The sequence below is a fragment of the Mesitornis unicolor genome, unplaced genomic scaffold (assembly GCF_000695765.1).
Source record: "Mesitornis unicolor isolate BGI_N332 unplaced genomic scaffold, ASM69576v1 scaffold50294, whole genome shotgun sequence".
NCBI lineage: Eukaryota > Metazoa > Chordata > Aves > Mesitornithiformes > Mesitornithidae > Mesitornis > Mesitornis unicolor.
Genome location: NW_010183107.1, coordinates 13,837 through 29,816, shown reverse-complemented (window position 1 = coordinate 29,816; position 15,980 = coordinate 13,837). Strand labels below are relative to the sequence as shown.

Below are 15,980 nucleotides of genomic sequence, written 5' to 3'. Positions count from 1 at the left end.
TGCACTTTCAGTGAATCTCTTAACTAGCAGCAGTCAAGAGCACCCCCCCCCCTGCTGGCATCAGAATGAATTTTACCAATTCAATTTGCTGGCTGCTCAAAACTAAAAATGCCAGCTGATTGCTAGTTCAGACAGCTCTGTGTTCAGCCACTTGTGCATACTTGAAATTATCTGAATGCAGTTTGAAGACTACAGCAGAAATTTTGTAATTAGAATTCTGCAATGTAGATGGTAATTTTTCACCCCTCAGTAACACACAAAGATCAGATAAACAGGAAGCTAATTGAGGAATTTTGCAACATGAATAGTGATCTGCCTCAAACAGGAAAAAAAGAAAGAAAAAGGAGAAAGAAATTTTTGTGATCTGAAGTCCTGGTCTGATGAGACTCTTATACTACAGTTGCAGAAGGGCTGCGTCAACAATACAGACAATCAAAGCAGGTGAGTAAAGTTATATATCATTAACTGATTTCTTGCCTTTGATGCTCCAAACCAGACATTAAGTAGGTTCTGCAAATGTAAGAGACTCTAGAGAGTCCCTGTATTCAAAACTAAGGTTTTCATAAAATATATTTCCCACCCCATTAGGTGAATAAGGACCATATTTTCAAAGTATAATAAACCAGTATCCCTGCCATCTGCTACTTTTCTTGACACTTCTTGCAACAGTGAAGTAACTCATGCAGAATAACTATCTCCTCCTTTACATCCTCTCCCTCCCCTCTAACAACCAGAAACACAGAGGAGAAGGTCACTATACTCCACCCTCTCCATCTGAAATTTTCTCCCAGAGGGAAAGATGCAGGGATTTTGCTTTAATGAAGCCCGCTGATCACTGGGCCACTGCAATACTGCTGCCACCTGAGTCCTGGCAGACTTTCAACAGTGATACAGATGAAACATACAGCCATCATATGAAGAAAACTATACAGGAATTGCAAAAGCATTTTAATTTGGACAGCAACACATCTCAAACAAATATTTTACAGCTGCAGAATAACATGTCTTGACTGATGAAATGAAGTTTAAAAAAGGGCTTCAGGACACCACAATGTCACACGACAGCCAACAATACTGAGTTATTCGGTAGCACTGTGAGCTGCTCTGAAGCAGTGTTCTGTGCCCGCTGGCTGTACTCAGATGGTACAGCACGTCCACAGCCTGGGGTCCTGCTAGGCACTGCAAACACACACAACTCTGTGCTTAGCAAATGCACACAGAGGATGATGGACGCAGAATTTCTGCCTCGTGAACTTTTTGCTCTGGAACTCTTGGATACAAAGACTAAATGCAACACTTCTAGGGCTCTAACGGGCAGCTGCACCCTGCTAATTTCTGGGTATAGATACGCTGAACCAGCTCTTCCATCTGTAATTACTCACAGTCAGATCCTAACCTGAGTTTTGAATGTCACATGTTGATTTTTGATTACATGCTTTTCTGCATTAAACAGAATGAACCCTGCCAGGCGTGAAGTCAGTGTAGCAGCAGATACCTTGTGAACACATTAGCTCAACTTCATTGTTTTTGCTGTCTGAGGCATCCTGTTGTGGAAATTTGACATTATTCAAAGATACTGTACTTGTCCTTCTTTTAAAAAAAAATAATATCAGTTATATTTTTCATTGCATGTTGGATGAGCTAAAATGGATTTCTGTATCACGAAAATGAGAGCAGGTTGGTTGTTTTTTCCCTCCAAATGACCTAAAAATATCTCAGCAGTCTTAGCTCCAGGATTTTCCAAAGATAAAGGCAATTCAAAAATTATTGTACCATACATCAGTATCACTAAAACACAAGCCTATAGCAGATACTTCCATCAGTTTAATGCAGATGCTTGTTATTTCAGCAATGTTTGTCAGCAGTACAGAGATCCAGTAAGAGCTATTAGCAGCACAAAAGATTTAAATAAAATCTATAATTTTCAGATAGAGTACAACTAGGACTAAAGCTTTGGGTGTTGTTTTTCTCTTAATTGAAAGAGATACATTTCTTAAATAAACACGGATGAGTTTCCCACATCTGATGACTGGGGTAGACCCAACATTTGGAAAAGAAATCTAGAACATTAAGGTAGTGGGGAGGAAAAGACATTTTTAATTTTGTAGAAAAAATAGGGTAGGAAGTGCCATCTTTTGGATGAAAAGAGAGACCCAGGTCCTAACCACAGTGGACAGACCCCAGTTTTCACTAGAGAATCTCTGTTACATCCAGTGCTTTGACCAAGAGCCAGCTCAGGTAAGCACGTCCTACTTAGGTAAAGTTCTGATACTGTCCAAAACTATTGTGGCACTGGATTTTAATTTCTTAGACTAAGTCTCTAGGTACAGGTACAGAGTAACTGCACACAGCTGTGCTTTTCCCACCCTTTTATTTCCTTTTCAAGTGTACTGAAGAGCCCCGAAGAACGATGAACTTGGTGCCTTGTAACACTGAAGCACCGCAAGAGAACAAAGCAGCGCCTCTGCTGTCCTGCGCTGCAGACAAGTCTGTAAATCTGTCCATTTGGCTCTCAGCTGTCCCTTGCTTCCATTTTTGCTGCAGCGCAGACACAAAGGATAGCCAATGCCCTCAGTACAATTACTTACATGTTAAACTGCCTGGCAAGAGCAGACCTATGAGATGAGACCAGAGCGGAGCTGAGGAAAGGCAAAAGAGAGTGAGGCAACCTTGTCCAACCAAACTAGGGTGTTTTTTTTTTAATTGCTGCATTGAAACTGAAGCTGTTTCTTTCAGAAGACAGTAAGGTAATGCCATATACAGTACATTTTTATAGAACTATATTCTTAAATTTATCAGGAATATTACCCTTACCATAATATAAGCTTATCCCTAAGTGCTTTATAAACTATGAATGCTAGAATAAGAAACTGTTTCAAACAAAATAAAAACATAGATATGTCTGGTTTGTGGAAACTGGAGGTTATTTTTATCAGCTCCCCGTAACACTGTGCAAGAAGTAATGTTACATACCATAGAACACTGTATCCACTGTAATTTCAGTAATTTATAGAATCAATTATTTCAATTATAATTCAGTTTCTGGTCTACAGAAAGTTCTATTTGATTTGAAAATAACCACTGTTGAAAAATAACACCTAGCTTTTCTTGGCAAGTTAGAAGAGAGAGTTTATAGTCTCTGAGAAAGATGAAAAGTTGTGTGCATGAGTTCCATCAGAGCTGTTTAAAGGAATCTTTCTGTACCTTGCAAGGAAAAATACAGATCCAAAGCTTCCCTCTCCCTCCTTGGCTTTTTATTTATCTGTTGAAATGAGTTTTCTTTATAAACTTATATTACCCACTCACTTTGGTGATTTTCTGTAATGGTTGAGCACAAAAAGGTAAGCTCTACAATTAGCATCTGCCAGAACTGTTTGAACGTAACAGCAATGCGCATGCAGTCACATGCATTTTTGCCAGAAGGGGCACAGCTTTTGGGGCTTAGTTAATGAATTATTTTTTTCAATAGCACAAGCCATAGGTTTACCCATGTATCCTAAACTTTTTCTCTGTCTGTCAGCACTGCACAGAATTATTCCAGTTTTATTGATAGGTCCTGACAGCATCAGCCCAAGATCTCTCTCACAAACAGAAGGTATTTCACCTCTAAAAGAGCAATCATTTAAAGGATCCTATATAACAAATGCAAGTATTTAACTAGCTAAGGAAAGCCTGTTTAAAGGCCTTATTAAACACCTCTGGTTGTACCAAATCCTGAGTCTGTTCTTGAGAGAAGAAAACCATTTGTATTGTCCTGCATACAGTGTCACTGGAGCCCACAGTTGCAAATGTAATTCCAGTAGTATCAAGTACTGCTGATACACAAAAATGATTACCTACTGCTAATAGCCAGTACGTATATTGTGCACATTTATTATTCTAAAGGACTAAAAATGACTGAGGAAAAATGAACACTAGAAACGTGTTGACATTCAACATGTGCTGTCTAGCTAACTCATTAGATTTTCAAGTCATCAAGATTTTCCTAAGTGCTGGCATTACAATTTCAGCACAGAAAACCTTCTCTAACAGCCTATTCTAGATATTATTATCAAAACCAGTGATTCTGTAAGTGAAGCTGAAAGCTTTCCTTCTGCTGATGCCCAAGCACAATATTTGTAAGACCATTCTTCTGCAACCAGTCAGGGTCTGTTAGACTGGCAACAGCTGTTATGAAGTGAACCAGATATTACTGACAGGACCAACATGAAGATGGTGTGTGGACTTAAAAATAACTACTTTCTAAGAATCACTTCTTAAATTAAAGCACGATTTCAAGATTTTGAGCGTATTTTCCCCTTTTTATTAATAGGATTAAGCCTAACTGGTTAATTTTTGCAAAAACATTCCAGATAAGACTTAAACGATGCAAAGAATCTGTTACACATTAAATTGGTTGTTCATAATACAACAGATCCGTTTTGATTGCTGTCATTACATCTGATGCATTTAAACTTCACAGCGCACGAATGGATGGTTTGCTCATTCCTGAGAGCTTGCCCTTCCGCAGTCATGACATATTAATATATTTCAATTTGGATTAGTATATACGGTGTTACCCGCTAGTAGGATATGATGCTTTCATATCCCTTGATGGTTCCAGAAGAATTTAGTATACACCACTTTTTCCCTGGTCAGAGAGTTAACAGAACAGAATGTCATAAAAGAAAAAAATCCTTCTGTACACTACAGGGAAGGACCCTTATAAGCAAGCAAGCATTTTTAGCATTTGTACAGTTTCTGGATTAAATGCAGTTGCCTTTAGGAATCCACACAGCTCAAATACTGTAATGATGGTAGAGACTACTTGCTTTAAACAGCATATCCAAAAATATGGAAATTTTAAAGGGAATTTGTTTTTGAAGGTCATTTTAAAGACTACCAAAATAAATCAATAATCCTGTTTTAGTGGCTGAACAGACTTTCATATTTTTTTTTCATTTTTTTAGCATAATCCTCACAAAGAAGAACATTGATAAACTTTGTAGATAAATACGTTTTCCTGTAAGAGGACAACAGGCCTCAACATCCACCTTTGCTAAATTTTGAAGAAGAAAATATTTAGAAAGAAGTTAAATATGAGCAAGCTCAGATAGAAAGAATGTTTATAAGAAAATAAAAAAAATTAAAAAAAAGAGACCTTGCTGCAACGTATTAGGAATATATATGAAGTATCACTCTCTTGAGGACAACCCTGTGGTTCAGCCTGTTTAATGGGAAGCAGGAAGAGGGATGTACATGGCGAGAAGAAGGGAGGGATTTTAGAATTGGGAACAAGAAACATATTCATTACTGTTTGTATGCATTCTGCAAAACCTTTATATTTATCTAACACAAATCAAGCCAACTAGTTAAGTTTCTGTGGTTTTTTCCTTGTTAGAAATATAAAGAAATCACAACATGTGATAAAGATGCTGCTGCCTGCCAGTCCTACACTGCACATAGCGCTCTCCCTCAACAAGCCTGGGAAAGGGCGATTTCATGCCACCCTGTTCAGATTTCAAGGAGGAGTATAAAGCAAAGCAACACATGCTGTTCCAATCTTAGCAGTACTTAGATAATACGAATTTTTTTCTTTCTTTCTTGTCAGAAGATAGATAGTATTTTCATTTCAAGAAACTCTGATAACCTGGTATTCTGTGTTTTACCTCACTACTTTTCATGGAGCATTTCCTTCTTACTTTATGAATCACTATAGTAGTCCCACCTTATTGTGACCCTACATTTGTGCAGGGCTGCAGCTCTGCTTATGTAGAAAGAAAAGATTTGAACAAGACAGTTGCAGGTCAGATTTACAACGTTCATGCAGAGGTCTGCAGAGAAATACTGTGCACAGGCTACCCAAGTATACTTGGTATATACAGCTGAATGTCTCCTTTCCCAAGCGCTAACCTGAACAAACTAGCGAAGTTCTTAAAAAGCATAAATAAAATATGTTTATGGTGACATCAGATCCTATACACATTTGCTCATGATTGAGGTTATATCTAACTTTTACTTCAAACAGAATTGTTAAATATCTTATCTTTGGATTTCGAACTTACTTTGCTTTCTTTTTCTGATTGAAGGAATGATACACACCTCCTTATATCATTGGATTTATTCTTTCTGACACAGAAATCTGAGGGGTGCTATACACATGAGCACATTAAGATGGAGCCATTCCTTAACATTTGGATTTCTGGCAACTAAATCTCAGTCTTAGTGTCTGGCTTATATACATCAGCTACATTGTGCATGAATATAATCCATGCACTTTGCCACCCCCACCCCTATCAAATACAGTGATGGTCTCTTCATTAACAATTTTAGAATTTGTCTCCTTTGTGACTATTTATTTATGTCAATTTGTTGTGCAAGTTGCAGTGAAACTGTTGAACACTCCTACTCCAGTCAGAATTTAATTCTAAAGTCTTGACTCCCCATAACAATTTTGGACTGGATCCTGCTACTGAGTGCATGGGAAATAAAACTTTCAAAACAAAAAGTGCTGTTGCATACACAATAAACTATATTTTCAGTACATTATAATGAAGCTGCTTTAGGAACTAACTTCTTAATAAAGAGTGAATGGAAAGAAAAGCACCAAAGTCAATAAAACTGTTGGCATTAGTATGTCAGAACTAGACCTGCAGCCAATATATGTAACAAAGCTGAATAGACATGTCAGAAACACTGTTTGGCTGAAAGTACACCACACTTGAGATAGAAGACAAGAAGTCCTCCAATCCCACCAAAAACGAGCAAAGGAAAATAAATGCCTGACAAGTCCATTAACTCTGTAAGAACAGAGCTCACTTAGCAATTTCAAACCATGAAAATAAATATTGTATGTGCATATCAAGTAACCTAGTATGTACACTTGTAAGTAATCTAACTATAAATGGTTTTCCCTTTTATGACTTGCTTCTTGTTACTGCATTTTGCTTCCTGTTAAGTAATGGAGTCAAATAAACAGTTGTTAGGATCTGGCTTCACATGTTCAAGATAAAATGACAAAAAACCCCCACAAAATGCAGATTCTGAAATCAAGTTCCCTTGGCCACGACAGACTGTATGCGGTATGAAACAGAGGATAGGAAGCAGCACCACAGAGGGAGTGGACGTACCGTCAAACACCCCATCAGGCTCTGCTCAAATGGTCTCTGGAAGGCTCTGGGGTCTCCACACCAGTCCAGGAGCTCTGTTGCTGCATTGTGGAAGTTTGCAGGATTCTGTAAGTGCTGGAAAGAGAAGACAAAGCAAGATGGTAAATAACATACACAGTAGCTGACATAGACTTTCTACACCACGTTAATGCAAAGTTTGGAAACTAGGGACAGCATCTTACATTGTACACAGAACACAGAAAACCCTACTTCATTCTGATAAATATTTATGCAGATTTTCTAATTTTTAGATATGAACTCATTAGTTGGAGGTGAGCTCTACCTGAAATACCACAGCTCCCCTGAATTGCTTCCTCTATAACGTGACGCCTCCCACCTGCAAACCAGAATGGACTCTACCCGAAGTCAAAACTGTCTGAGCCCAAATTGACGGACATTTTAGTTTTACATTCAAAATCTTCACCTTGGGCTTATGCCCCATTGTCGGGACATGCCCGAACAGCCACACTTTCCAACAATCCGGATTTTAACCTCAGCCTGCCAGCTAGAAGGCAAAATTAGACAATCTCCAAAAATACCAGAGACAGCAAAGCACTCTTACTATACTGATCCTTTCTAGGAGGCTCTGTTTTTTGTTCATCATGATGTATCATCATGAGCAATTTGTGTGATCAACTTCGGGATGATGAAAGATGAAGGATTATTTTTTGATCAAAGTGTAGTGGGATACTGCCACGACTGAAAATGTTTCCATGTGCACAGAAAGCACGTGGAAATTTCAGGGTGGAATCCTACCTGTCCTGAGGAAGCCGGTGGATTTCCAAGGGAAAAATCTGGTTTTGTTTTGAAATTTGCGTGAGCAATGCAGTTTTTTAACTGTTACATTCGTCTCTGCCTTTGTACTGAACAACACGTAGTCCTGTATTTAGGGGCATTTAGTAAACTTACCTGATGCTATTATTCACACTGTCATCCCTCACTGTGCTACACTGCCAAAGTATTCCAACATTTTAGCAGGAGCAGAGGGAGGGCACAGGAAAAATGGAATTTAATTTACATGACTGATATTGTTACTAAATTCTCCAGTTCTGGTGATGCTAGGTGTTTCAATGAAAACTCCAGAAACAGAAAGCGTGTATTTAGGAATTGTTTGTATCTTTTTAAATAGTAGTTTTATAATTCTTGGGATTGCTGAGAAATACATGAAAATGAGATGAGCGTTTTATCTGGAAGGCACAAAACCCAAAGGCATGATTTTTAAAATATATCATTATTTTTTAAACAGTTGCATACTTTGGGAAAACATAACTGCTCATTTCTAAACAACTGGATTAACAATAATGTTCACAATCTATTTTTTTCCCTCATGTCTGAGAAGCTGCATATATTAACTCTACTACAAATGAAGGGGAAAAAAAAATTCTCCCATGGCAGGTTCTGGGGAGTTTCCCGTCTGTGAGCTCTTGGATCACGTTAACGTAATTCTTATTCAACAGAGGCTCTTGGTCGGAGGCCTTGTTTTAGCACGAGATGACTGGCACAGATTTTTAAAACAATAGCAGAATTTGAAAAAGCAGACAGGCCTTGTGCAATGCGGTTTTCTTCCTCTGCTCTACAAACACAGTCTATAGCTCATGCTATCATCCGGTTTGATAGCTTTACTGAGGCTGCATTTCAGAACATTTCTCTGCCAGCAGATCGTCTAGTTGTTGGAGGAGTCAAACTATTGCACACACAAATTAAAGAGAAGAATCCAAATAAAGAAATGCAAGAAACCATATTTTAAGGCTTCTTGTAAAAAGAAAAAAAATAATCCCATGAACAGAGCCAGCAGTTTGGGTTATGAATTCCATAAGTAAAAGGGTGCCTTTCTGAAGGCTTCATTTAATCCTCCAGAGAAGTGACTGCCAGACACCGTATCTCCCTGTGTATACTGCTCCTTCTGCATGCCACTTTCATCAGCAGGGGAAACAGAAGCTGGTTCAAACCCCCTCTAAGATAGCACATGTAAGCTCTGCCTCTGTCAAATACTTGATTTCCAGCAGGCAAGAAATGTATCTAAACTAGTGAACAAATTGCACCATACTGAACACACACTTGCACCGCTAGAACACAGGTCACAGATCTCTCAGTAAGGGAAAAAAAACAAAACCCCTTCTACACAGAAAAAAACATAAGGAAAAATTAATTGAAAGCTACTCAACTCTGTAATTGAAACAGTCTTTAATAACCCTTCACTCCTTGTTAAATGAATTGAGATCTGCTTATGAAAAGCTCTAAGTAAGAGCTAGGTACTATTTATTTTCACCAATGTTGCTGTTTGCCAGCTACACAGGACATCTTCCACTAACATTTTCAATGAAATTTCCCTATTGAGAAACAGACATTATACTTGTTATTTTGGTACATTTAGGCTAATGAATAAAAAGCAGAGCAGGACCTCAGCCATATGCTTAATTTTCAGTTTAATACTACATGATGCCAATTGCTACTTACCATGACACCACTGAAAAGCAGTATCCCTTTCCTACAGTGAAGGTCCAGCATATATGGTGAAATCCTACCTTCTTAAGTGGAACCACACAACTGAAACTGCTTTAGAAATGAATCCATTCTATTAGTTTCATTATAGGCTGAAAAGCTCCAAGCATACCATAATAAAATGTTGTCAGAATATCAGTGGTTTCCATCTCTGTGGAGTGGATTTCAGTCATTTCTGGGATGACAGAAAAGCTCTTCCTGCAGGGATATTTCTTGCAGTGCCACAGACAGTTGCCTGAGATTTATTTCTCACAGCTTTCTGACTTACTTGATATTTTAAAATTAAAATTCTCCACCAATTTTTCTTTTTCAGATTATAGAGGGCAAGGTTACTTTTGTGGAAAACAAAGAGAAGATCCAGCATGAACAAAAGCATGAAAGCAGGTGCAACTCCTTCCCTCCGTCACGCAAGAAGTCATTCCAAGTGCCTACTGAGATTTTTTTATTTATTGACATCGAAAACACTGCACCCAGGGCAAAAGGCCCCAGTGTCATTCCCATACTCACAACGAAAAGCCTGCTTGAGAAGAATATTACATCTACTATAGTCATCTAAGAAAAATTAAAGATATTTCCTTAGCTCTCGATCCAAGAACAGAAGCACAAAACAAAGCTTATGCCAGACCCATCCATCATCTTTGTTGTGAAGCATTTCCCATGCATGGCTCCATCCTCTGCAACTGAAATTATTGGCAGCATTTTGACAGAAGCAAGGCACGTGCCTGAAGTGTCTACTCTGAAACTGTGCTTCATGTAAAGAAGGAAAAAAAAAATAACCTCATTAGTAGGTGGTTTAGAAAAAACTGGCAATGAACCAGATCTGGCTATGACAAACCTTGGTATATCCTCAGAGCTACTAATGAAGAGCCACCTAACACCAGCATGCTTGCAAGACAAGGTGCTTTCAACAAGCAGAGAGGATCTGTATGAATAAAATCCAAAGCTGAGATGAACAAAGCCAATGAACTGAATGAATCGGTTATTTACCAGATTGCTTTCAGTATCATCTGCTTTTCAGAAGGTTATTAGTGAAACATGACAATTTCTATTACTTCAAAACCTAAGAAAATTTTCAGTGTAATCATTTGCAACTCCAAAACCCTAATATTTTCTTAACCTGAATGGAACAGAAATCACAGAAATACCTGATGCATGTAAGTGTATCATTATTGCAGGGATCGCCAGGTGGTGCTTTGAAGAGACAGTCTCTCAGAGTCATTTAGTTTGGTCTTGGAAGGAATCTTGTGGTTCTTGTAGCACTTCCACTAACAGTCTGGTGTAGGGGGATGGAGAAAACAGCAAAGGACTTTGCTCTCCACTTGACAATGTCCAACAAGAGATTGTACTAGCACAGCCCCTTTCTAAGCACTAGGTTGACATTTGGGCTGGATTCCAGAGAAGACAGGAACATCTACCTTCTGCATGTGGCCACCTCTACCTTAAACTTTTTATTTAAATAAAGAAGAGACCAGATTTGTAAATTAGAGTTGATATACGGGCAGAAGATGCAGGTACACTGGGACCAAAGTTCATTAGCTTTTCAGAGCAACTGTGTGCCTATTCCATGGTTTGCTGCTGCGTAGCTGCTGGAGGCAGCAGGGGGGGAACAATATTCACATGGGGAGTTACACACAACAGCTGGTATGTGGCATTTTTTGGTGCAAATATTTCAAAATACAGCCACTTCTTGAAACTTTTACTTGCTTCCAATTAGACAGTGAGCAAAAAGTCTTGATATGCAATAAAACTATGCAACGTGCCCAAAAGTATATGAACTCAGGCCCCTATGAGTTAAATAGGCATATATAATAAAGATCTTATTGTTAAAAATGATACTAAAGCACAATTGAGTACTTTCAGTCTACACACCCACACCAAAGCGGTGCAAACCACTTCCTGCAACCAAAGACTCAGCATGGTTTTAGAGACAGAAACTAATTATCCACATTGAAATATGGCAAGGACAGCCGCCTTATCTCCTCTAAATATAGAGGACTGAAACCCAGATGTACACCCATGTGTATATCTTAGATAGAACAGTCTAGTAAGTAATGGAAGAATAACAGTCAAAATTAAGAGCAATTACAGAGGGTTAATGTTATCTCACACACACATCAAGAACTGCTAACATGACAGCAATGGTACGGAGAGTGAATCATTTAAACATGGAATCCATATGTTCCAGTTTGTTGCTATAGAAAACAAATGTAGGATTTCAACTTACAAATGACACATCTTTGGTGGGGGATTTTTTTTCTCTCTTTTCTGCAGAACATCAGACTGAAGGCACAGATCTAATTTGCCACAACTTAACCTATTCAAAATTAGATGTCATGCAAATAAGTTTTTCAGCAGCAAACTGCTTAACTATGCTAAACAAGTTATTGCATTTATTTACGTGATGTCGCACCAAATTACGAAGGCTGACTCAAGTTGTCTGTTTTTGCCGAGTTACGTCTGCTCTGTGTCTCACTCCTGATTTAATTGAGCTGCTGAAGATAATATAACTTATCATACAGACACTATGCCACATTGCTAGATTCTAGGTTAATTAACAGTAGCCTACAGTCACTGAATTTCTCACATGGTTAGCCACTTGGACCCTGTCTACTGTCTAGCTTCACTAATCAGCGAGTCTGGGAATTTTACATTAGCGCTAGAGCACACTAGCACATACGGTGATTCTGACTGCACAGAAAAAGAAAACACAGCGAGATGGTAGGTAGCCTGTTCTTCACTTTGAAATTAACCTTCCTACACATGTGTGGCAAGGCTGCACGCTTGGCAAGACTTCTCATATCCCAGTTGGGGAAATTAAATCCAGGAGGCAGCTGCTGTCTGGCAGGTCAGAAAGCGATGGCTGTTGTGCACGAGCACTGCCAGCTCACACTCACACCAGCAGCTGCCAGCCCCGAAAGGGTCCTGCCTCCCACCGCTCTGCCTTCCCCTGTCTGCTCTCCTGGACAGCACAAGAGGACGTGTGGCTGCACGGTGAACCAGACGCATCCCATACTAATAGTTTCAGCTGCATGAAGTCTCCAAAATAGCATGCAGTGCAGCACCTTGAACCTTAGCACTAGCACGGGAGACTGCAGCAGCGTGTGCCACTCCAGCAGCAGGCCACGCTCATGAGAATGGTCAGTGGTTACAACACATCCTCTTTTCATACCAATACTAGAGTGAAGCTGACCTAAAACTAAGGATACATTTTTTGATATGCTTAGTCTCATGGCAGGCTGCTCCCAAGAGCTTCTTCCCCAAACCACATACTTCTACCGCTTCCAGTGCACCAGGCCATGCTAGCTATTCTGACCGTGAACTAACCTCCCAAATTCAACCACCACTTAACAGTGAGGTTCCCTATGTGACCACACGACCATTAGAACTGACTCAAAGAAGGTGGCAACAAACACAAGGTAGGGCTGGGAATGTACCAGGACTGCTCTCAGCAGCCCACCCTTTGAATCAAGTGCATCATGAAACTTCTCCCGAAGGGGGAGCTATGCCAGCAACATAAGAGGATGACAAAGTGAGGTTACAGTATAAGTACTCCTCCTGCCCCCTTTTTAAAATAATGGTACTTTTGATTATTTCAACCTGGATAAATGCCTTATAGAGAACAGGTAATCTGTGAGTTGTGCAAAATCTTGCAACAGGTCCAGAATTTCAAGTGATATAAAATCCAGTACCAAACCCATCTTTTCCAAATGATGAGCCAGATACCCAGCATGCCATAAATTTTGCATAGAGCTCGTGACATTTGAAATGCATGTATACAACTCTGAAGCTCACATGATCTGCTTGCTATTTTCAGCTGCCGGCATGCAGGTTTTCAAGTCTTTTTCCACAACAATGGAAGTTAAAATTCTCATATGGTTGTAAAACCTAAGAATTAAAACGGAAAATGAAACATACAGCGGGTTATCAAACTTCATATATAAAAATAAGGATACTCAAAACTATTAATGCAGAAACTGTAGTTCCAAAAGAATGAAACTAATTGATACTGGTTGAGGAAGGAGCTGACTCACTCTTTTCCATGCCTGCATGACTTTTCTAACTTTGGTGCATACCTCTTCTGACCCTTGAGATTTAGGATGTGGTGTTCAGGTGCTTTAGCAGATTCTGCCAGGCAATTCAGGTTTCTTTATTTTTTTCTTTTCTATCTTAGTATTCATCCAGACATCCAGACTCACATGTCATGAAAAATGCAGTTTTACTGAAGGGGGGCAAAGAAGACAGTAGGAAAGAAAGGGACGAGGAAAGGGAAGGGACAGAGAGAACAGAAGGAGATTAGGTGCCCTTCAACTGAAACAACCCAGGAACAGGAATTATTGCATGTTGGGCAAAGGGCTTTCAGCTCTCCAATGAAAACTAATCACCAATCTATGGAATGTAAACAGGATTCCTCCTCAGACACCCTTGACACAGCATAACCAAGGGGAAAAAAGGCTGGTCTCTGAGCATTACTCAATGCACAACTATGTTCCCACTGGACCTAAATTTGATAGCTCACTCACCACCAAAAGCAAGCAGTGGAGGACCTGCAGATCAGCAAGGACCACTTGCTGTAATACATTTATAGCGCCTTTATTACTTTAAAGCCTGAGCAGGCTCCGTGAGTGAGCCCTGCCAGCAGCCCCTCTCCTCCTCCCGTGCACAGGCCTCTACTTTGGATCCCCATCCACCAATAGTTCTCTCTCCCTGGCATGGCCTCCGCTGCCTGCAACAGAGCTCAGGGTGTGCTACAGAAATACAGGACATTATCCAAGCATACACTTTAAATGCAGAAAATGCCATAACCTGACATAGGTGGTTTATCTATTACTGCTTTTTTACAGTCAAGTATACAAAGGCCTTATCCACAAGCAGCTATACTCAGTATATTAAAAACTCATCTGCAATGAAGATTCAAAACAAATGGTCTTTTTCAAGAGGATAGAGGGGAGTATTGAGCTATTTTCTGTCTTCTGGGAGAGTGATTTTTTGTTTATCTGGATATGGCTATATATAGTTCAATTCTCTACAGTCCCCTTCAATATCAAAGATTGTTTTATTCATCAAAAAATTAAAAGGCTCAAGCTGTGCATTTTGTATTCAGATAATCCCACCCCTCCCAATTCAGTGTTTGTGAGATTGAGAGATCCCTAATTAATAGAATTATCTTGCACTTACATGGCTCATTCCATTGAAGGCTTTATAAATATTTTATTAAGCTCACATTTTGAGAAGCACTAGGTACACTGAGAGATTAAAACCATGTTAGCCATGCCTACTTATAAAAAAAACAGAACGAAAAGAAGTCATTTCTTTAACCCATTTGTCCACTGCAGCTTCTTTTTGAAAGGAAAACAGTAAATACTGAGTAAAGATCAGCACGTCTTTATCAGATGTTTTAACTACATGCAAATACTGAGGAAGACAAGCAGGGGAGTCAACACTAAAGATAGGAGATCACATGCTAAGCAAATGAGAAAAAGAACAAATAAAAAACATGAGCATCGCCGAACTGCTAAAAAGCAAGTTATCCTGTTGTGAGCTGTAAGGAACAAAACCTGTACTGATGCAGATTTCCATAGATGCTTTTCTCATACACTTTTAGTATAAAGTCTGTGTAAAAACCAGTATTGGTTTCAGAAAAGGTGAATGCCCGGTAATTGTTCCGCTGCTTGGATCTCCTATACCATGAGATCTGGGAGGATGACTGCACATCTATGTGCATGTGCTGGACGAAAGCAAAGATTCTGCAACACTGTCCATTAGTTTTACAGAAGTGTTGGAGACGGATTCAATACCCTGATCCTCAAGCACTATATGCATAAGCTACAAGAGCTAAACCAAGAATCACTCCCTAGCTGCGCTGGTCAGAATTACATTGCTGTCTTCCTGCTCTGCACCTTTCATATCCACATAACTGCAGTATGTTTATGATATACATGAAGAGTGATTTTATAGGAAAAAAGACAAGAAACAAAGGTGCAACTGTCTGTTCTTTCTCTAAGGCCATGCTCAGTGATGCAAGGCTCCAATTTATCTTTAAATATGGAATTACAGCTCAACTCAATTATGAAATCAGTTTGCCTAACCAGTTCACTCGCTCTTCTTGGCAACAGAAACAACCCATTTCCCATTAGTATCTCCCTGTCATAACATGCTAGTGCAAGATGTGACTACAGCAACGATGTTGTGGCTTCTTTAGCTTTATCATTCCAACAGACAATGGAACCATACAGGAGCTTTCTGCTCTAACACCCTCGTGATTTTCAGCACGTAGTTTCAGTCCTAAATATCTCAACATATCAAGGAGATAATTTTCTCAAAGCAGTGGCC

General features: G+C 39.3%; 1 long non-coding RNA gene across 1 annotated transcript in view; it reads right to left on the bottom strand.

The window, feature by feature from the left end:
• The window catches only part of LOC104540241, a 28,508-nt gene that overhangs the window by 4,767 nt on the left and 7,761 nt on the right, over positions 1-15,980 (bottom strand). Inside the window, exon 2 of the long non-coding RNA XR_728128.1 lies at positions 7,110-7,223. This is a non-coding gene — a long non-coding RNA (uncharacterized LOC104540241). The remainder of the gene's footprint in view (positions 1-7,109; positions 7,224-15,980) is intronic.